The sequence below is a fragment of the Mesoplodon bidens genome, assembly GCF_964165515.1.
Source record: "Mesoplodon bidens genome assembly, chromosome: 13".
NCBI lineage: Eukaryota > Metazoa > Chordata > Mammalia > Artiodactyla > Ziphiidae > Mesoplodon > Mesoplodon bidens.
Genome location: NC_138169.1, coordinates 82,958,344 through 82,980,479, shown reverse-complemented (window position 1 = coordinate 82,980,479; position 22,136 = coordinate 82,958,344). Strand labels below are relative to the sequence as shown.

The 22,136-nt window shown below is 38.4% G+C and overlaps 1 long non-coding RNA gene across 1 annotated transcript; it reads right to left on the bottom strand.

The window, feature by feature from the left end:
• Window positions 1-8,953: 8,953 nt before the first annotated feature.
• On the bottom strand, window positions 8,954-18,437 carry LOC308626922. Its single transcript, XR_014017323.1, has 3 exons — window positions 18,359-18,437; window positions 12,725-12,780; window positions 8,954-9,486 (listed from the first exon to the last, which is right to left on the bottom strand). It is a non-coding gene; the product is annotated as an uncharacterized lncRNA (long non-coding RNA).
• Between the last annotated feature and the right edge of the window lie 3,699 nt (window positions 18,438-22,136).

Here is a 22,136-nt window from a genome sequence, read left to right as displayed (position 1 = left end):
TCATAACTGATCTTACTGGAGCTAAGGCACCTGGTAATATCTATCGTTGACATGGTGACTAGGAGGACAGCAGCATCATTTACCACAAGGGCAGGGACAGGTTTGGCAGAGAATATGGGGAGATGAGGAGTTCTAGTTAAAGGCACGTGCAGGATATCTTCATGAATCTGTCTATCAGTGCAATACATTTGAAATAAGAAAATAAACCCATGGTTAAATATTGACTTTCACACCATCTGTAGGTGAGGTCTTTCAGGGATATGCATGATGTTAAAGAAGAGAGAACCAGCACAGTAATTCCAGGGAACATCAGCACGTGAAGAGCGATCTGAAGAAGGGGGTCCGTGAACCAAAGAGAAGATACTGATAGAAATGATGGAAATGCAGCTGGAAAAGGTGTTGACCTATGAGCCACTGGAGGAAGTGATTCAAAAAAGAGATTCCAGCAGCATCAAATGCTCTGAAAGATGAGAAAAAAAAAGGCATCCATTAGATATAGCCATTGGAAGATGACAGGCAAACTTAGGATGAGTAGTCCAATGGAAATGTGAAAGAAAAAAAAATCCAGATGACAAAGTGATTTAGTTAGAAATTGAACCCAGGAAACACAATTGGCAAAAGCTTGGTTCTAAAACTAAATATACAGGGATTTCCCTGGTGGTCCAGTGGTTAAGACTCCATGCCTCTAATGCAGGGAGCACAGGTTCAATCCCTGGTTGGGGACTAAGATCCCACATGCCGTGCAGGGTGGCCAAAAAAAAAGAGAGAAAAATAAATATACATAGAAATGGGGTGTCTAGAGACAGGAAGGAGAAAATAAGAGAGGGACCGTGCCTTTGAAAATGACAGAGGAGCTGGGATACAGAACACAGAGGGAGGAATTAGCTATGAACAGGGAAGGGCACCAGGCAATAAAACAGAAGTCCTTTATGGAGGTATAGTTGGTATATGAAAACCTGCACATAGTTAATGTATACAATTTGATGAGTTTGGACATATGCATATACCCATGTAACCACTGCCACAATCAAGGGAAAACACTAAGGCAACAGTGGCCAGAGATGATGGTATATTTATAGTGACAGTAATAATAGACTCCATGAGGAAAAAGCCCTTTCTGTTCAACTTCCTTTTTTGTAAAAAGAAATAATAATAGTCCCTACCTCATAGGTTGATGGTGAAAATTAAACTAGAGAATACATGTAATTCAGTCAAATTGTACTTCAGCACATATTAAGTAGGCTCACAAATGTTGAGGATTCTCGTTATTATGATTATTGTTGCTATTGGTATTATTTGTTTCTTATTAGAAAGAGGAAGAGTATAAATGGCAGTATTTTCTGGGATGTGGTGTTTCAAGGGGAAGCAGCAGCCTGAGAGGGTGATGCAATCTTGAAACAGTAGTTACATAAATAAGAAAAGCAGCTGTCTTAGAGAAACACTGAAGGATGGGCTAGAAGCGTGACACCCCGTTGGTGATTGGAGGCCACAAATTTGTGATTTTCTAAAGTGGAGGAAAAGAGGAGCATGGAAGGAAGTGGGTTGGAATGATCTAGAGCTCGAATCAGGAAGTACAGACTCAGAGGAAGGACCAAAAGGTAGAGAACTCAGAGGCTGGCAAGAGGGTTTGTAGTTTATGAAGTTCCCAGACGGTAAGGAGCAAATTGGGCCCCTGGTGGCTGTGGGTTGAATTTGTTTCATGGAGTTTTAAACATATACAAACATGTACATTAGAAAAGTCAATTACACACAATGTATAATATATTATCTAACAATTATTAATATGTTTATATACTTAAATCTATAAGTATGCACATACATTCTCAGTGCATGAGTGGTAAAGATGTGCTAAAAACACAATGGTTAACCTCATAGATTTGGCATAAGTTCAATGGATTTTTTAGACACTGTTACTTGTATCTAGAAAAAAGATTTTTTTCAATGAATATTTCAAAACTGGATCCGCATTTTAAAATTGATGAAGAAAACCAGAACAGATGAATATAAGAAATAACAGCATATATGGTAATGAATATACATGTGCTTTCTCCCGGTGTTTCTCATCCTTGGAGCTTCTATTTTTCATCATTATACCCCTCATTCATACTCTGAACATATTGTCTTTCCTGGATTTTGGCTCATCTCTATCTTCAATGAAATACGTAATTGTTCCTGACACATCATACAGGTTGAATAATGGGAGACCGGGTTTTGATTAAGTCTTAAGACCTGAATCTAAGAATAGTAAGACAGCCATGCATCTATTCTCAGTTGTCATAATGAATTATCTTATTACCTAAACCAGGCAATTTGATATAGTATATTTGACTTTACCAGAGGTTGAAAAATAGGAAATGATATTCTCCTGTTTCATGACTAGTTCAGTTAGATCTTACATAAAATAAGTCAACTTGGCATTCCATTGCTCAACTACTTCCTTTAGGCTGAAATAACCCTCTATTATCCCAAATAAAGCACTTTATCAGAAGATCACAATTTGTCTCGGTAATAAAGCTAATTGCGTAATCAATCACAATCATATTGTTTGAACATGGTGATTCTAAGTCTGGGCAACAATTCAGTCTTTCACATGAAAATGAGACAACTTATGTAACACATTAACAAAATTTGTTTTGTCTCCCTAACTTCCAACCATCTACTGATTAAACCATTATGCTGCCTGAGAGAATGGATTAAATATATATAATGACGTTTATGATTTTTCTTTAATTTCAGAATCATTACAACTGGTTTTCTGGGTAAATACTATTGCTGAATTGAAACATCTATTAAAATAATAGATGACTTGTCATCACTAGACTTACTTAAGCTTAGAAACCCATGTTTATATTTTCTTGTATTTTTACAAGGAGCCATAGCTCACCATTTCAAGTGTGTTTAATGCAACCTTACAAATAATATAACAAAATGATAATACTAACCAAAATTTTCACAGGCCTGAACATTGGCATAGGCTATGCTCATTTTAACGTGTTTCTGTACAAGAGTCAACCACAATCTCATATAGAGACACATTTATTTATTCAACAATGATTTATTCAATTAATTACGTCCTAGGCACACTGCTGAGCATTAAGAAAACAACATTAAATGAGATACCCACGTTCCATGTCCTCCTGGAGCTTAAATTCATAAACACACTGGTGTTAGGGGAGTTTTCTCAGCAGTAGGACTAATTTGCTGAATTCACCAATTTACTGATTTGCCAAGAAGATATAGACATATATTCAATATGTAGTAAATAAATCAAAAATTCTTACTAAACTTGTTAAAACCTGTTTTTAAGTTGGTAACAATCTTGTCAAACCTATTAAAAATAACCTTTTGGTAAGTGAGTACATTTCGTAAATTTGGTGATTTGGCCATTGGACAAGTTAATCATTCAGTGAGTGGAGAGCTGGGTGTCACTGAATGTTTCTTCCTACCCTTGCTGATGTCCAAATCCCAGGACTAGCTTGGCTGTCCTTTACTAATTCTCACTGAATCTCACCCAAAACTGTGTGTAGCTATTGCAGGAGGAACTTAGATCTGCTTGGTAGATGGTGATACAGGGTCTCAGAACAGTGTCATGCCTTACAGCCAGCCACTAAGGTTGGAAATTCAGAGCTGAAACCTGACACTATCTGGGTACTTATGCCATGTTTAGATTCACAAATCAGCACCACAGGGAACCAAACGAGGAAGGGCAGAAGGTTCCTTGGAGGCATGACACATTCTGGCAAAATCAGGTGTGAAGCTGTCACAGTAGCAATGCTCACTGACTTTATAGAAAGTTGTGAGGGTGAAGCCGCTATCAGGTAACATGTTATGGGTAAACTTTTCATTTCCCCAGCAAACATTAGAGCTACACTTGTTAATTATTAAACTTGAACAGGACACTGTCTCTGCCTTCAAAATTTCAGCTCTAGTGGAGATGGAATGCCATATGACCACAGGCAAGTTTTAAACTTCTGTGCCTGTGTCTCCTCAGTAACAAGCTAGGAATTATAGTAGTAATTATCCCAACCACTAGTGATGAGGATGAAATGAGATAATGAGGATTAAGTGCTTAGAAGCTACTTCTCAAAGCTGATACCTGGATTTCTTCCAGAACAGGTAAAAAAGGTAAACAGATATTGTCAATGACACATGTCCAGATCACAGATGTACATCCACGGAGCTTCCCAGCTCTGGGACCTCTGTGTCCCTGTAGAGGAGACAGGAGAATTCAGCAAGAATCAGATCAATGGCCTTCCAGACACTCCAAGGGTTCTGGATTTTATCTTCTAGACTCTGAAGAGATACTAGAGTGTTTTAAATCAGAGAAGTGTCATAGTGAAATCTACATTTTAAACAGAGTGTCAAAAACCCAGGAATAGCACAATTTAAACCACCAGATCCTGGGCATATACGCTGGGAAAACAATAATTCAAAAAGAGACATGTACCACAATGTTCATTGCAGCTCTATTTACAATAGCCAGGACATGGAAGCAACCTAAGTGTCCATCGACAGATGAATGGATAAAGAAGATGTGGCACATATATACAATGGAATATTACTCAGCCATAAAAAGAAACAAAGTTGAGTTATTTGTAGTGAGGTGGATGGACCTAGAGTCTGTCATACAGAGTGAAGTAAGTCAGAAAGAGAAAGACAAATACTGTATGTTAACACATATATATGGAATCTAAGGGAAAAAAAGGTACTGATGAACCTAGTTGCAGGGCAGGAATAAAGAAGTAGACATAGAGAGTGGACTTGAGTATATGGGGAGGGGGAAGGGGAAGCTGGGGCGAAGCGAGAGAGTGGCTTGGACATATATACACTACCAAACGTAAAATAGATAGCTAGTGGGAAGCAGCCACATAGCACAGGGAGATCGGCTCAGTGCCTTGCGATGACCTAGAGGGGTGGGATAGGGAGGGTGGGAGGGAGGCTCAAGAGGGAGGGGATACGGGGATCTGTGTATGCATATGGTTGATTCGCTTTGTTGTGCAACAGAAACTAACACAGTATTGTGAAGCAATTATACTCCAATAAAGATCTATTAAAAATATTAATAATAAGTAAGAGTTTATTGTGCAGATAAGGATAGTTCTAGAACTGGGAGCTTTGACATGCACAACTGACATGAAGCTCAGAGGCATAACATTCCAGGATGTCTTATAAAGTGAAAATAAGGATTGTTTAACCTTAACACTGATTGGTTATTAAAAGAGGATTTCCACAGAGCAGGGAACTGGTTAAAAGTGATTATCTTATACCATTTTCAGGAAGAGGACTTAAGTTTCTTTTACCATTACCAGAGGTATTTACAAGAAACAAGCTAAGTTTCGCTTATGTTCATGAAATAAGCTAGATTCAGTTTTGTTTATGTGGTTTAAATGGTTTTGTCTGCTTGGGAGATTTCTAAGCCTGGTCTCCATGTTATATTATTTTAACAGGATCATTCTCCTAATGATGTAGATGACTGGATATAGATAGGGATTTAGATATGGATAGAGATAGATACAGATACAGGTGTAGGTATAAACAGATAAAGGTATAGAATAGATATTCATAGGTGTAGGTGTACATGTGGATGTAGATGTAGACATGGCATTTAAGCAATGAAAGAAGTTTCTTCCTAGAATCAGGCTCAGTGCTAAGTGCTTCACACATATTATTTCAGAAATTAACAAGACAGCCTTTTGGCCTCCAAGTAATTCATATTCAGGAGTGAGGGAGGGTTTTGCCATGAGAAGTTTCAAAGAGGAGTAATACTGAAACCCAGCCTGCAGGGGGCAGTAGGGGAACCAGTGCTGTCTCTGCAGATCAGTGTGGCAAAGACCTGAGGGCAAGGGGTTGGGGGCTTTGCTACATTAATAACCATAAACTTTTATTACAGGACAGGCATTATATCCATCATCTAATATAATGCCCACAATGAATAGGTAGGACAGCTTCTACCGCTAGATAAGTTTCCTTATCTATTTTATAGATAAGGAAACTACAGTCACTGGAGAATCACATATTCTGATTTCCTTTTTAGAAAAATAACTCTGGCAAGAGTAATGTGAGTATAAATTATATCTCATTCTCTTTTCTTTAAAAAGAACAGGGACAGATTGTAGGACTATGAACTTGAAAGCAGAGAGATCAAACTTCAAAACTATCGTAGTGGTTCAATGTCAAATGATAGGGGGCCGGAAGAATGCCATTGACATGATAAAGGTCAATGAGAAACGGAAGGAGAAGGCCAGAGAGAACAAGTCTGGGGTGACTCCCAGACAGTTCTTTGTAGACTGGGGGAAAAGGTAAACATGGGATTTGGAAGACCCAGCAGGTTTAGTGGGGGTCATGGTAGAGCTGATTTCAGTTTTGAATGTTTTGAGAATAAGGCACAACTGGTTATCCTCACAGAAATGCCACTTGGAGAAGTTTGTCTGCAGCACCAGAGCAAGATCTGTAAATCATCATCATATGGGTGGTAGGTGAAGCTGTAGTGGGGCTCCTTGTAAAGAAGCCATTGAAAAGTAAGTGATAAGAAGCATGTTTACTTATGACTCCACAGCTGTGCCACCTCCTCCTTGAAGCATGCCATGATGACATAGCTCAGCAGGACTGGACCTGTTCAAGGAGTGAGAGACCACTAGGTGTACAAGCATCAGCTACCATGACGCCATCACAGGGTCCAGCAAGTTATCATGATAGGCAGCTTCACACAGTTCCCTGACACCGGGTACCAACAGGAAGTATGACCATTGCCATGAGACAGAAATCTAGGGCACTAAGTTACTCTACGAAAGAAAGGCTTAAAGACTCAGGAGTGGGAGAGGCTGCTTTGCCACAGCCATGAAGTCTTCCTGGAGGGCACCCACATGACCAGAGGCAGCTAAAGTCGGCGAGTAAGAGAGAACCACCGTGAAGGAGATGTTGCTCTCTTTCCACGTCATCCTTGGAAAAAAAGCATCAGCAGAGACAGCTTTTAAAGTAAAGGTCTCAACAGTTTCATACAATATTTTATTGTCCTGTCTTCTCTGAATGATCAAAATAATATGCTTTACTAAGACGGAGCTTGATACTACTTCATTTTGCCTTATTCTAAAGATACAGCATCTGTGACCTGAATATTCTGCCTTTAAAATTCATTAAATAAAATTATTCTAAACCCATCATCATAAAGTCTGTTAAATTAAGACAAACTATGTTCAAATGAGAACAGTAGTTGATGACTGCTGTTTTATTTAAGAAGTTAACATTTTTTCCCCTTTGAGTTCAAAACACTCGGAAAACAAAACCAGCCTGCTGTCCGGATAGGATCCTCCCGCTGCTGAGTGTATATTATGAACTTCTAAGGGCAGATTATTACTCTGTTTTGGATCCTTAATTCAAAGCATGTCTAAGTGCTTTGAGGCTTACGGGCAGATTTTCATGATTATGTGGAGAACTGTATATAAAAGATAAAAAATGTGAAATAAACAAAACCACCTCTGTGAGCAAAGAGCAACACACGACAACCCTCGGGAAGCTAGTCGGTAAAAACAGAGGATGACAGCTAAATGGCCTCAAGTCTAGTAGAAAAGAAAAATGGTTTTAATTCCCCCTGCTATGAAACTCCCAATTCCATTTTAGTTAGTCATTATCAAAGCCATTTAGAATTTAGCTTAAAAAATTTTTAAAAACATTTATTAAATTTATCTTTTCAATGTGTTTCCTTAATATGTCTGTATATATCATTATGATATTATATTGAAAGCTGAGAGGGGACATTTTTAATAACATCAGTCTATGTACTGTTAACAATTGCTTTCTATTTTTAAAGCTACTTTCTTGTATACCATATACTTCTCTAGGCAAACTCTCCATTCCTAAACACACACTTATGCACATATACAAACATACAAGCAAACACATACACAATATTCTATGCTTTGCTAACAGGTCCTGGCCGAATCTTTCAAAGCTGATAGAAATATAACTTGAGAGTCCCACTAAGAGTAATGCTGATTCTAGTCCACATATCTTGCCCTAAATAATTCAGTAATATTAGAAAGATATCTTTAAATTATAGGGATGTTTTTGGTATAGAAAAATGTAGAGCACAACAAGTATACAAATGTTCTTTTTGGTCATGTAACTTGATCTATTCTCCTAGACATTATAGTTGGCATAATGAAATTTTAAAAATTAAAATTTTAAGTGGCTCACAGGTTACATCCACAAATCCAGCACTTACCCAAGATGTGGCTCAGTTCCAGAAACTTTTCTTTTTTGCTCTCTTATACAGCTCTCTGAAACAATGTGTCATCCTAGAAGTTGACACCTCTAGAAGTTGACAGTTTTTTGACCACAAGGTGGCTGTGATTTCTTCAGATTTCCATATTTGGGTTGGTTATTTATTTGGTATTCACTGTGTTTTTAGTAAACATCTTCCAGGTCTGCTACTCAGTGCTAGATCAATATGGGAAAAATCTAAATATTGTGGTGATATGAATACCAACCTCAAAGCAAATATACTCCTCTAATTCTAGTTGTTGGGTCTAAAAGAGCTTTTAAATAAAAAGTGTAATTACATATTACCATTAGTCTGAGTTCTTAAGGGAGCTATGGATCTCACAGCCAGCTTGCATCATATCTGTTCATGCAATTCAACAAATCAACAGATATAAGCAAATAATACATATGTTAAGAAATAACAGAATGTCATTTGATGGCGATACATGCCAGGAAATAATCGTTAAACACACACAAAGAATAATGCTGACAAAAATTTTTTAATGCTTCAAGTATTCTACATTAATAAATTTTAAAGTATTTAACAACTCATGAAACTGGAAAGTTCAACAAAAGTGTATTCACTTGCATATACATATACATACATAACTAAGTATTTAAAGTACATATTTATATAGCTAAGCATATGTTTATATAACTGAGTATATATAACTAGGTATATATAAAACTTTCAGCCTTTAGTCACAGTTATTAGTCATTTTGTAACCAAAACAAAGAAACAAATAGGTTTGAGACCTGGTTAAAGTCAGATCACAATTCCCATAAGAACTCCATCTGTCACTCCTTTTTTTTCTTCCTTCTTCTATTTGTCTGCTCAGGTAGCTTTAGCAAAATGCAATAGACCAAGTGGCTTAAACAGCACACATTTATTTCCCACAGTTCTGAGGCTTGAAAGTCCAAGATCAAGGCTCCAGCACATTCCGTTCCTGATGAGAGTTCTCTTCCTGGCCAGCAGGCAGTCAATTTTTTTCTGTGTCTTAACATGGCAGAGAGAGCGGGCTCTCTCTTTTCCTCTTCTTATAAGGCCACTAATCCCATCGTGGGGGTCCCACCCTCATGACCTCAACTAACCCTAATTACCTCCCAAAGGCCCCATCTCCAAATACCACCACATTGAAGATTAAGGCTTCAGTATATGAACTTGGGTGGAGGGGACACAATTCTGTCCACAGCGCTTCTTATCTCTTCATCCATCACTTCTTTTATCTTCAAAATAAAATTATACAAGAGCTGTGAAAACCTTGGGTGGCTAGAGATGTAAATGTATGTGCCCAATGATGCCCGAGGTAAGTGTATTTAGGCAGAAAGGTAGAAGAGTCTGTGGGTGACAGACATCATAAATTAACAGTGATTGTCTGAGAAAAGTGTTTTTATATCCGGTTAAAGTTGGTTTTGCAATACTAATACTCCTATATGTCTTTTAATATGTTTTATATTAAACTAGTAAAATTATATGCACAAACAGTATTAAAAGGCACTTACGAAATGAACATTCCTGGTAGCAGTTATAAGCACAGTCTCCAGAGCCAGATGGTTTAGGTTTGAACACCTGTTCTGCCACTTACTAGCTAACTTTGGGCAAGTTAATAGACCTGTCTGTGCACCAATTTCCTTATCTGTAAAAGAGGAATAACAACGCTATCTGTCTCATATGATGGTTGTGAAGATTAAATGAGCTAATTTATATAAAGCATCAAAATATATATTATGTAAAGAACAATTTCTGGTAGATAGTGAGCACTATATGTTTGTTATTATTAGCAATAAATAAATGATTTTAAAATATGAATATAAGACCCAAAACATGCTCTCAGAGGAGCTTCGATTACAAATAAGACTGGAAATACATATGGAGTTCAATACCAAGTCATGGAACAGTAACCCTAAAAATGCAGGGAGTTTCTGAATTGGTTAAATCATGTCGTTGTGTACCAAGGCTAAAAGTTTTTGAGGATAACCAGAGCAGCCATCAAATCAAATGTAAAGTATATGAAGACATATTTGGTTCATTGCTGAATCCCCAGAACTCAACCAACATCTGTTCAATGTACAAGTGAAGAAATATAAGCACCAACGGAATCATGTCTGCGTGAGGAACATTCAACATAAACAGTGGCAATGAATTGGGCCAGTCAAGGCTTCAGGGAAGCCCACCAGACATCTGGTCAACAGTAAGAAGGGAAAGTCTGTTAGTCTGCTCATTTGTGAAGTCTTTATGTTAGCATTAAAGAGAGTAACAAACTCAAATGCTGGCTAAATATATCTAAGAATTGAATACCTAAAGGCCTTGAACTCACCTACACAGAACCTACCTAGAAGCCAGCTGTCAAAGACAATATGAGAAGTCTAGTAACAGGCAATAATTAACCACTCACTCCAACAATGTAGACAAGAAAGCGGATACAGATAGGCCTTCTGCTTGTTCAGCCATTGAAGCCACTTCTTTTCAAAACACCACATGATTCACCTTGGAATAAAGTCCTTGAAAATAAGAGAATCCCAGCTTGAAAAGATATTAGCCCAAAATTTGGACCTGTAATGGAAGCTCTATAGAAAGACAGCTTTGCTCTATTAAGAATCAGCTCTGTCTTTCATTGTTGCACATCACAATCTATGACTTGCAGCTATAGGTCTGGCTTGCAGAGGGTTTTCTCACAGTGTGATTTTAATGTATAAATAGCTAAAATTTCTAAATCTACAGCTGTTTGAGTATGCCATTAAAGTCTCCAATAGCCTTTTAACGTTCTTTTTCTAGAGTAGTTAAGTGACAGAAAGTTTAGTAAGCATTTCGGTGTGGCTCTATTCTTTTGGCTACTTTAAAGTCTTCCAAATATCCATCTTTTCTACATGTTAATATTTCCAAGTTTTCATATGTTAATATGTTTTTAGTGTGCCGAATAATGTGATATATGGCTAAAAAATCCCCTGTTTATTGTCTCAGGAAAGCTGCTTAATTCCTAAAGAGAGACACAAGTAGTGAGCAGGTGAGCCAAGGAATGAATGGGAATTGAAAAGCAGAGTTGGTGGATATTCCCTGGTGGCACAGTGGTTAAGAATCAACTTGCCAATGCAGGGGACACGGGTTTGAGCCCTGGTCCGGGAAGATCCCACATGCCACGGAGCAACTAAGCCCGTGCGCCACAACTACTGAGCCTGTACTCTAGAGCCTGTGAGCCACAACCACCAAGCCCATGTGCCACAACTACTGAAGCCCGTGTGCCTAGAGCCAGTGCTCCGCAACAAGAGAAGCCACTGCAATGAGAAGCCTGCGCACTGCAACGAAGAGTAGCCCCCGCTTGCCGCAACTAAAAACAGAAAGCCCACATGCAGCAACGAGGATCCAATGCAGCCAAAAACAAATAAATAAATAAATTTATGAAAAAAAAAAGCAGAGATAGTGAAAGCTGGCATTTTAAGTATATTATATATATATTATATACATTATGACTATTCCCTTAGCCAGTAAAGGATTTTCAAACAGACATAATGTGATTTGAACTCATAAGGTCTCTACTAACAGTATTTTATGTCATAAAACATGTAATTTTTCATTTCTTTGACCATTTTGTCCAACAGCAGAGTGTGACACAATGTACAGCATAAATGAAAAATGAGACTTTGATATTTGCATGGAATTTGCTTGCTCACTAAAAATAAAGTAACTGATTAAGGAAATAAAATAAAAGGCAAGTTACTAATACTTATAGAATACCTATTGAATCTGAATTTCTCATAATAGAGCATAAATGCATTTTGAAGAATCTTCCCAGATGGTGCTGACATGCAGCTTGGTTTGTGAAAAGCTAGTGCAGACAATCCTGGGAGGTAAGTTAAGGAAGGAAAAAAATCTGAGCAGGTTTAAATACTGTTTTGGAAGAGCAAGTTGAAGAGAGATAATGAGAAAAAGAGATAAAGGGGTAATCATTGCAAACAAGTTCTCTACAGGGACAGGGTGACACAATGATAAGCACGGAAGAACTACTCAACTGAGACAGGAGAAGAAACCCACGTCTGCACTGCAGCACAATGCATGGAGGAAGCATGGACACACAATTCAATCCATAGACTGAGTGGCAGAAAATTGACATTTCCAGGCTTTTCTCAAAGCCAAGCCTTCTCTTGAGAGCGAGGAAAGATGTCATGAGGTTGGACATTCAATACAAGTGCAGAAAGCTTGAAGTAGCTGATTGCTTTGTAAATTAAGACACTATGTGTTCTTTGTTCTGGACAGGTAAATGAAGAAACCTCTCATTAGTATTTTGTACATGCCTTAAACCATTACAACTACCATCCATTCAAATATGAACTCTAGGATTGATTAATTGGGCTGGACAATTAGAATAGCTGAAAAGCCATGTTGAAAGAAATTTATCAAGTTTCAAAGCAGGGCTGGTTGTGACAGCCTTTGTTAGTTGTGGGTGTCATATCATCTGTGATTACCAACCTCTATAATGAATCATTACGATTTCCACATCACAGCTTATTTTCAAAACATTCATTCTGGGGGAGGATGAAAAATTATTCTCTCTATAAACAACGTATTTCTGTTGAATCAACCCAGCTCTTTCATTTGTTTTTGGAGGCTCTAGCAAAGGATGCCTTTTCTCACCTTGCCCAGATTCCAGAATCTGCCCACGTTCCTAGGCTCATGTTCTCCTACCTGCATGTTCAAAGCCAGGAACAGTGCATATCTCTGGCAGTTCTTCCTTAGTCATGTCTCTCTCTGCTTTGATGGATTCCCATGATTAGATTGAGCCCACCCTGATAATCCAAGGTAAACTTCTCCCATCTCCAAATTCTTAACATAATTACATCTGCAAAGTCCTTTTTGGTATGCAATCTAATATATTTACAGGTTCTGGAGGTAAAGATATGGACAATTTTGGGGGAAGGGAGCATTATGTTGTACACCACACTTATTTATCATTTCTTTTCTTTTATGGTAAGTACTTTTAGTGTGTTTTCTAAGAAATTTTTTACCTGAGTTTGGAAAGATTTTATCTTCTGTTTTCTAGAATATGTTTTATAGTTTTAGCGTTTATGCTTAGATCTATATCTGTTTCAAGTTAAAACTTGTCTATTGTGTGAGGTACGGGCTGATGTTTATTTGTCCTATACATAATTAGCTGTTATAACATCATTTGTAGAAGTGATTATAATTTCCTACTTGAGTTACCTTGGTAAGTTTGTCAAAAATTATTAACTATATTTGCCTGGGTATACTTCTGTATTCTCTACTCTGTTCTATTGATTTGTATGTCTACTTTTATGCTGATTACACTATCTTGATTACTGTAACTTTTCAGTAAGTCTTGGACACTCTGGAGCTTTCCCTGGAACTGTTGCTTAAATATAAAAATTTTCTGTGAATTAAAAATTAATGACAGATTTTATTAGGTAATGGTAATAATGAATTGCTGAAAATCTGGCACTTTATCTCCACTTATACAAAAACTGTTCTTTTTTCAGGATCCAGCTGAAAACATTCCCCAGCTGAGACCATACACAACAATTGCTCCTTTTTAGGACATCATAGTATTTACCATCTGTACCAACCATGACATATATTTTATATACTACCTTGTACTTTAAAATAATATATGTCGGGGCTTCCCTGGTGGCGCAGTGGTTGAGAATCCGCCTGCTAATGCAGGGGACACGGGTTCGAGCCCTGGTCTGGGAGGATCCCACATGCCGCGGAGCAACTAGGCCCGTGAGCCACAACTACTGAGCCTGCGCGTCTGGAGCCTGTGCTCCACAATAAGAGAGGCCGCGATAGTGAGAGGCCCGCGCACCACGATGAAGAGTGGGCCCTGCTTGCCACAACTGGAGAAAGCCCTCGCACAGAAATGAAGACCCAACACAGTAAAAATAAATAAAATAAATTAATAAACTCCTACCCCCAACATCTAAAAAAAAAAAAAGAAAAGAAAATAATATATGTGATAATTCCCATTCTAAATGGAAATATCCTCAAATGGATGAAACACACATTTGTATCTCTCACGATTTGCATTTAGCAGGTGTTCAGTAAATAATAGTCAATAACATAGAAGGCTATCTGATAACAAAAAAATAACTCTTTCTGGGAAGTAGAAGTAGTATACTAACATTTGTTGTTAATAAAAGATGCTTCCTGTACATAACAATATTCTGTAGCACTCACCAAAGCAGAATTGAACAAGAATGGAAAAAATCAGCAGAATGTTATTTAAATACTGGAGAATAACTGAATCACTTTGCTGTATATCTGAAACTAACAACATTGTAAATCAACTATACTTCAATTTAAAAAAAAGATCTAAAAACTTACAGGCTGCTGTCAAACATTGGGGTCCTTGAGGAATCAGTATGGTTCATCTAAGATACTGACTGCTTTTCTTGCTATCCCATTATAATAATTATCCTCATTCCTTGTCCATTAAGTGTTCCATTATTCTTTGTATAGAGTTTTTCAAACTTCTTGAAATATACCTAACAAAACCATTTATGCTGCCAAAATTTCTCTGTCTTCACTAAAAGGATTTTTGTTCAACATTTCAAAAATGTGTAGAATGTGCCCACTCCGATCCCAGGTGTGGTGCTTTGGAAAGATAAGGCATGTGCACAGCCTGGTGAAAAGACAGACACATGTGGACAGGAGGATCAGCGTTCCAGCAGACTTGTGTATGGAGCACAGTCCTCCTACGCATCAGTGACAGCCCTACAGGGGACAAAGCCAAAAGCTGGGTGACCTCAAAGACAAGTTGGATTTCCCAGCAGAAATCCAAGGAATGAAATTACATTTGAGGTGGGACTGCTGGAACTTTCCTTTGGAATACAGTTGTAGTTTTTCATATTCTTCCCTATCAATTTCACATCATCTGTTTTGGATGATCTTTCAGTCTGTTGAGTGTTTTTTGAAGATTCTTAATGAATTACCTAACAATTGGTACGAGCTCATTTGTGAAAGTGATATGAGTGATATGCACTTGTTCTTATATCAATTGGACAAGCCAAGGGCACTCAGGAGGCACACCTGTGTTAAAGTATGACCCCCCAGAAACCAAAAGGTACTGACTGGGGGCTGATTAAGTACGGATGACTCTGTGAGTGTCATGAACACAAACACTGACACAAGTTTCCGGGTGCTGGGAGTGCTAATTATCGTCTGTAGGTAGTTGGGATGGGAGGGTTGCAAATAAAGTTAAGATTGCCATGTAACAAGGAGGTCGAAGACTCTGATGTCATGACCTTGCTGTATGCTGTGTCAGTTTCCTAGAGCTGCCATAACAAAACACCAACAAGAGAGTAGCTTAAAACACCAAAATGTATTGTCTCACGGTTCTGGAGATTAGAAGTCCAAAATGAAGGTATCAGGAAGGGCATGCTCCCTCTGGCAGCTCTAGGGAAGAACCTTCTTTGCATCTTCTAGTGTCTGGTGCTTGTTGACAGTCCTTGGCGTTCCTTAGCTTGTAGATACATCACTCCAGTCACATGGCCGTCTTCTCCCTGTGTGCCTTTATTTCATCTTCTCTGTGTTCATGCCTGTCTCTGTGTCTAAATTTCCCCTGTGTATAAGGCCACCAATCATACTGGATGCAGGCCCTCCCTAATGACCTCATTTTAACTTGATAACCTCTATAAAGATTCTATTTTCAAAAAAGGTCACATTCTGATGTTCTAGGAGTTAAGACTTCAACATATCTTTTTTGGGGGAGAGACAATTCAGTCCATAACATATGCCTTACTGAAATACAGATATACAATGTTTACAAGAGTTTATTGATCTACATAGGACATGTTTCGTTTGGAGTAATTAGTACTTATTTAGCTCCAACATGCCTAAGAGTGGTTATCTTTTTCAATATGTAACCGAAATCCTATTTAACAGTATGCTTAAGATCATATTTACAGCTCCATGTTTGATTATTATTCATATTCTATTTGTTGGTGTAGAAACATCTGACAGTTTCCGAAGATAGTGTGCCTTTTGATTCCTCATTGCCATTTCGTGATAGTTAATAATTTTTCTAAATTATACCTTCTGTACTTCGTGATGCCTGGTTTTACATAGTAGTTTTAACCTTTTCTCATTCCTGAAAAAATTTCCATTTCAAGCTCTCTTCATAGGGATGGTGGTTCTTCATTCCTAAACCACTGTTTGGAATTTTTATATTTTGTAAGTTTTATAAATCTTTGGTCAAATAGAATAAATGGTGTTTTAGGGCTTATTTATCCTAAGTGACTTCAGTTTTTTGTACACTAACGTGCATTGAAAAGTTTGAAGAGAAGGATACAACACACAATGTTTGCTGTATATATTAGCTCATGGAAACCTTTCACTATATAATATCACACAAGAAACATACTTGGGAATTACTGTCCTAAGTCATATACCTACTATAAAGAAATTAAAATATTACCTTGTTTTCTGTTCATCCCATCTTCTACTTAGTTAAAAAACAAACAAAAAAAAAACCCACCAGTTTTTTCCATCTCTTTCTCCTGAGTAGTTGTCTAAACTTGGTGAACTTAAGAAGACATGTGTGTGTACCTAGAATGACTTCCTTTGGCGAATCTCCTTTCTCTCACTTGAAAAAAATACTTCTCAGTCTATTAGGTTTGGTTGGGGCCAACCCTGCCCAGGAATGAGTCAGACTAAAGTATTCCACCTTCCTTGGATCGGGGTTGTACACAAGACACAAAGCAAGACAGACAGATTTATCCCTGGAGGTTTTACAGTCAAAAGAAAAAGAAGGAAAAGAGAAAAGAAAAAAGAAAAGTAAAGAAGATCCTTGGTTTGCTTGAAAACAGCAAGCTGTGAAAATAATGTAGATATTTCATGTTCAGCAATCAATACGTGCATATCCTTTCCACCTTGGGAAGTTTGAGTTGATTTTCTAAGTCGGGCAATGGAGAAAGTCGTAACACATGTGTTTCAGGTATTAGCAAGGCATCAATGATTCCTATAGTTCATACTTACCCAAACAGTACTCAATATAATTGAATATTTCTCCATTTGGAAGAGGTCCTAAATTCACACAGAAATAACAATAACTAGCTTTCCTGTTTAGTTCAATTTCTGTTTCTTTTAGGAACTGCATTTGCAAGTACAGCTAGGCTTTTTCTTCAGAAAGAAAGTCACCTAAGAGCAGAGACAATATGTGGCCCCATTTGCATCTTCCATAAATCTTAGCAGAGTGTTCAATAACTATCTGTTACACTAAATTATTTCTGTGATATCTTAGTAGATAATTATAATCAATAGACTCTATGATACATTAACCGCTCCATCTCCAATTAAAATGTATCCACCGTATCTCAAACACCATACCCATCTTAAGATATTTTACATAAATTGCTCACAATTGAATATCTTGTTGAGGGATTTCCTGTGCCTTTGTTTCTGGCAGGCTGTTTTCCCTTAGTTTGAAATATTAGTCTCTAAAGACTAGTTTCCCTTGAGCAGATTATCAAGATTAACAATCCTGCTGCACTTTCTATTCCGCGAGGAAAGCATTTTACTCAATTTCTCCAGGGAAACAAATGCAGTCTCTACCCTTCCTCATTTGTTTGGCTAATGTATGTTATTTCCAGTTGCCTCTGCTGCTGCTGTTATTGTTATAATGTCCAAATTTTGGAGTTAAGTTGTCTGAAAAACAATGAGAACATCCCAAGAAAGCTTTTTCTTTTTTTTCTTAAAATACTGGGAACAGTATTCCTACAGGAACTTTTGGAGCCAGAGGCCCTTTTGATCCCTCTTTATTTCCACTCTGTGGGGTTATTAAGATCTTCCTACCCCACCCCTGCCCAGGGTCTCACTTCACAGAAGCTTCAGCAAACATTGTTCGAGCACCTGCTTTCCACCAGTTTTTGCCTTTGACATTGTGGAAACAGCTGAAAAACACACCTTGTCTTCCTTTCACCAAATGTTCTTTCTTTCCTGAACATCAACCCCTGTGGTCTAACTGACTATTTCATGATGCTTCTGCTATTTCAGTTTTTGGCCTGGATTTCTTACAACTCTCTGTGTTGGTTAAGATTAGATTTGGCTGCTAGAATAGAGAATGATTATGGTAGCTTAAACATGACTGACCTTTTTCTCACTCATCCAGTAGTCTGGGTAAAAGTTGTCCAGGGCTTGTAGGGCGGCTCCTGGGGTCTGGTACATGGGCACCTTCCTCGGCCTGGTCGTTCTGCCATCCCAAGAGGGTTGCTTCATCCTTGGAGTCTAAGAGGACTCACTCACACCTGTGATCCTGCCGGTAAGAAGGGAAAAGGGGGATGGAGGGTGGGCCTCATACCCTCCACTCAAAGCCCGCCTGGCCAGAACATGGCTACACTTCTTTGCAGTAAGAGTATAGAAAATGTCATTCTTATTCTTGGTTGCTAAGAACCAGAGGTTGTAAAATTATAGGAAAAATGAGAAAAGTTATTGGGACAATTAGTAACTCAGCAGAGTTTATCTACTCATCTCTCAACACAATTCACCAGGTGCTTGGCTATTAAGACCCTGATTGAAATTATAAGGTATTTCACCTGTAACAGAAGTTTATCCTTGGTTACAGGATAGGTCATTAGTTGTTAAGAACCGTACATTAAGGTAAGGTTTTGCACTTAAATTTCCTTTAATCACCAGCCAATAGCTTCTATTGAAGCTGAACTCTGCTACGCATCTTAACCAAACGCCCAAGCACTCCCAGGAGGTGCAGACTCTATATATTTTTCTCATTAACAGAGCAGACCATCACATGGTGAGTAATCCCAGGCTTTGGAATCCAGAGATTATAACAGACACCCGAAAATTCCATATAAGTTTTATCTTCCTTGCTTCTACAAATCGTTATATATGTCTCCATGGGAAAACAGAAGAAACACACTTGTGTGATAACAACGTAATTGTAGCACAATTGGCTCTGCTCATTTCAATCCTGTCTTTGTTATGAATGCCTTCTCATTACTTTTCGTTTAACACTGGATAAGAATAAAAGAAAAGAAATTAGTGCGGGATATGGTTGAGATTTTTTTCATGTACTCATACAAAGGTGATATCACAGAGAGACCACTTGTTCAAAAGATCTTAGCATTGACTTTGGGGAGAGAAAGTGAAATAATTATCAGCAGCTGAGAAAAAAGAAAGCTAGGAATTGTTCAATGTTCAGAGGCCATCCCAAATAGCAATGAAAAATCAGGATGTAAAAACGAGTTTTGCGTAGTAAGTGTGTTTTATGGTATGAAAGCACTGCTTTGAAATGAAGGTACAAGGTACATCAACTCTGAGTGCCCAGTTCATTACACGCAAGGCTTCCACAGTCGGGTGGCATTAAGTCTACAGTTTTGTATTGCAAGTCAGGCCACAGGATACATATTATTTTACAAGGAAATATTGCAGGTGGTCGGAGGTGCCTGCAAACATACACTCGAGATAGAATAACGATGCCTGGCACATTTATTCTATGCACAGAATTTAGAGACGGGAAGGAGAATCCTTGCTCATCTTAAAGAATCAGCCCACTGGTCCTCAAGTAAGGTTGATGCACTGGTTCAATACAGTCACATATGGGGAGGAGGGAGATGTGCACCAAACAATTAATTCAAAACCTTGAGGAAAACATAGGCATCCCATGAATGGCCCATCCACAAGAAGCCCACTTCTCACCACAGAAACCAGGAAGAGCTGTCAGAATTTTCATAGTTCAGGCCTCTGTCATTGCTCAAGGGGAAGCCATGGATGCCTTCATGTCCTCTGCTTCTAGACATCTTTTCCAAAAGTGAAGGCACTTCTTTTTTTTTTCTTTTTTTTTTTTTTCTTGGCTGCATTGGGTCTTCATTGCTGCATGCGGGCTTTTCTCTAGTTGAGGTGAGTGGGAGCTACTCTTCTTTGCGATGCGTGGGCTTCTCATTGCGGTGGCTTCTCTTGCTGCAGAGCACAGGCTCTAGGCGCAGGGGCTTCAGTAGTTGTGGCTCGCAGGCTCAGTAGTTGTGACTCACGAGCTTAGTTGCTCTGCGACATGTGGGATCTTCCTGGACCAGGGCTCGAACCAGTGTCCCCTGCACTGGCAGGTGGGTTCTTAACCACTGCGCCACCAGGGAAATCCTGAAGGCACTTTTTAAGGGTCATGTTTAAAGTTCTTTTTTAGTATCGAGAATAAAATCAAACACAGCAGACTTAACTGAAAACTCTGTGCAACACGTTAGAACTTAATACACAGGGTTAGCTTCTACATCCCATAACTCCTGTGAAAGGTGAGGAGAAACAGCATGGTGCCCAGGAAGGCAAGACTGGGTCAGAAGATTGGTGCAGGGGGACTCTGGGGAACCCGGAGCTGAGCTTGCTACACAAGCATCATTTTCACTATCTGGGTGAAAAGATGTTGAGGAATTGAAAGTACTTTGTGAGTCTAATGGAGAAGCCATTTCAAAGAGAATGTGCAGATGTTCAATTGCAGCCCAAATGGATAATGGATCATAATAGCTTGTCCATCAAAGAAAGGTTAGGTCACGGCTATGCACGGCGCACATCTTGACGGCAGTGAAATGGCAAGGAGATGGCTGCTTGCATGATCTACTTATAAATACATTTTCTGCCTCAAAAAGATCTGCTCTCCTCCCACCCCTGCTTTTCTGGCTGTCCGTGAATAACTGTGGCTCACGGACTCCTTGTGTTTATCTTCTCAGTTATTAATCCTTAAGCCTTACATGTTTTGTACTTGGGCAGCTGATATTTTCAAATGTCTACCACAGTGACAGTTGGAGCCAGCGGTCTTATATCTAAAGGACCCACAGTGATACACTCTAGATGCAAATGAGAGATGCTTCCTGGTCCCCCAAGGAGGAAAGATATGTCTTCCAGGGCCCATTATCCCAGACTCCTCTCTTTACTATCTTTATGATAACTAAACCTATAGGTGCAAGATTTGAACATACAGTATTATAGACGTACTGTATCTTGATTCCAACAGGACACTTTTTTTTAAAGACAAGATGTCTTTGGAGATGTATTGATAAATACAGACTAGAAAACAATGTGATTACATATACACATAGTTGGGTAGACATCCTATCATAAAAAATCTTGGTCAATGGGCTGATGCAGATATTTTTTAAATGGGAGAAGTGTTTCTAAAATATTTCAAAGTTCCACCCTTGGCTTTTCCTATTTAACATAGAGATATAAAAGGATATTTATTTCTAAAATTTCAGTGTAACATAGATTTCAGAGAAGTAGTTAATTGGTCAGATGATTTTTAATTTAGAATAACAGCTTGAAATTTGTAACATTAAGCTCCTGAAATAGAGGGAGAGACAAGGTTGACATCAGTCCACATGGAAAGGGCCAACACAAGTCAACAGAGGAGTATGATACCCAAATAGCAAATGTGAAATAAGGCTAGGTTCGTGGAAACGAAGCACTGAAATCAAGAAAGATGATTCAGGAGAGATTACAAAAGGGAATGATAAACTTTGAGAGATCACAAATATGTCCATTACCCTGATTTTGGCAAGGATTTCATGGGCATATACACATATATGTCAAAACTTAAATGGTATACTTTAACTATCTACAGTTTCATGTGTGTCCATTTTACCTCAATAGAGTTGCTCTTTAAAAACAAACAAAAAAAATTTTTAAAGAACGATGATTCATTCACTCAAATTCAATGAGCATTTTAGGCACCCGTGCACTCTGAACATGACTGGGATTCAAAGTGTGAACAGGGCAAAGACATCAGAGAACTTTCAGCATGACGTGTGTGATGGTGTTGACAGATCTGTAAACATAAACGTCAGAGAGTGTGATGCTCAGAGCTGTCGCCCAACAGTGGTGTCCGGCAGCACCCAGGCTCATGTTAGCTCTGCCTCGTGACAGACGC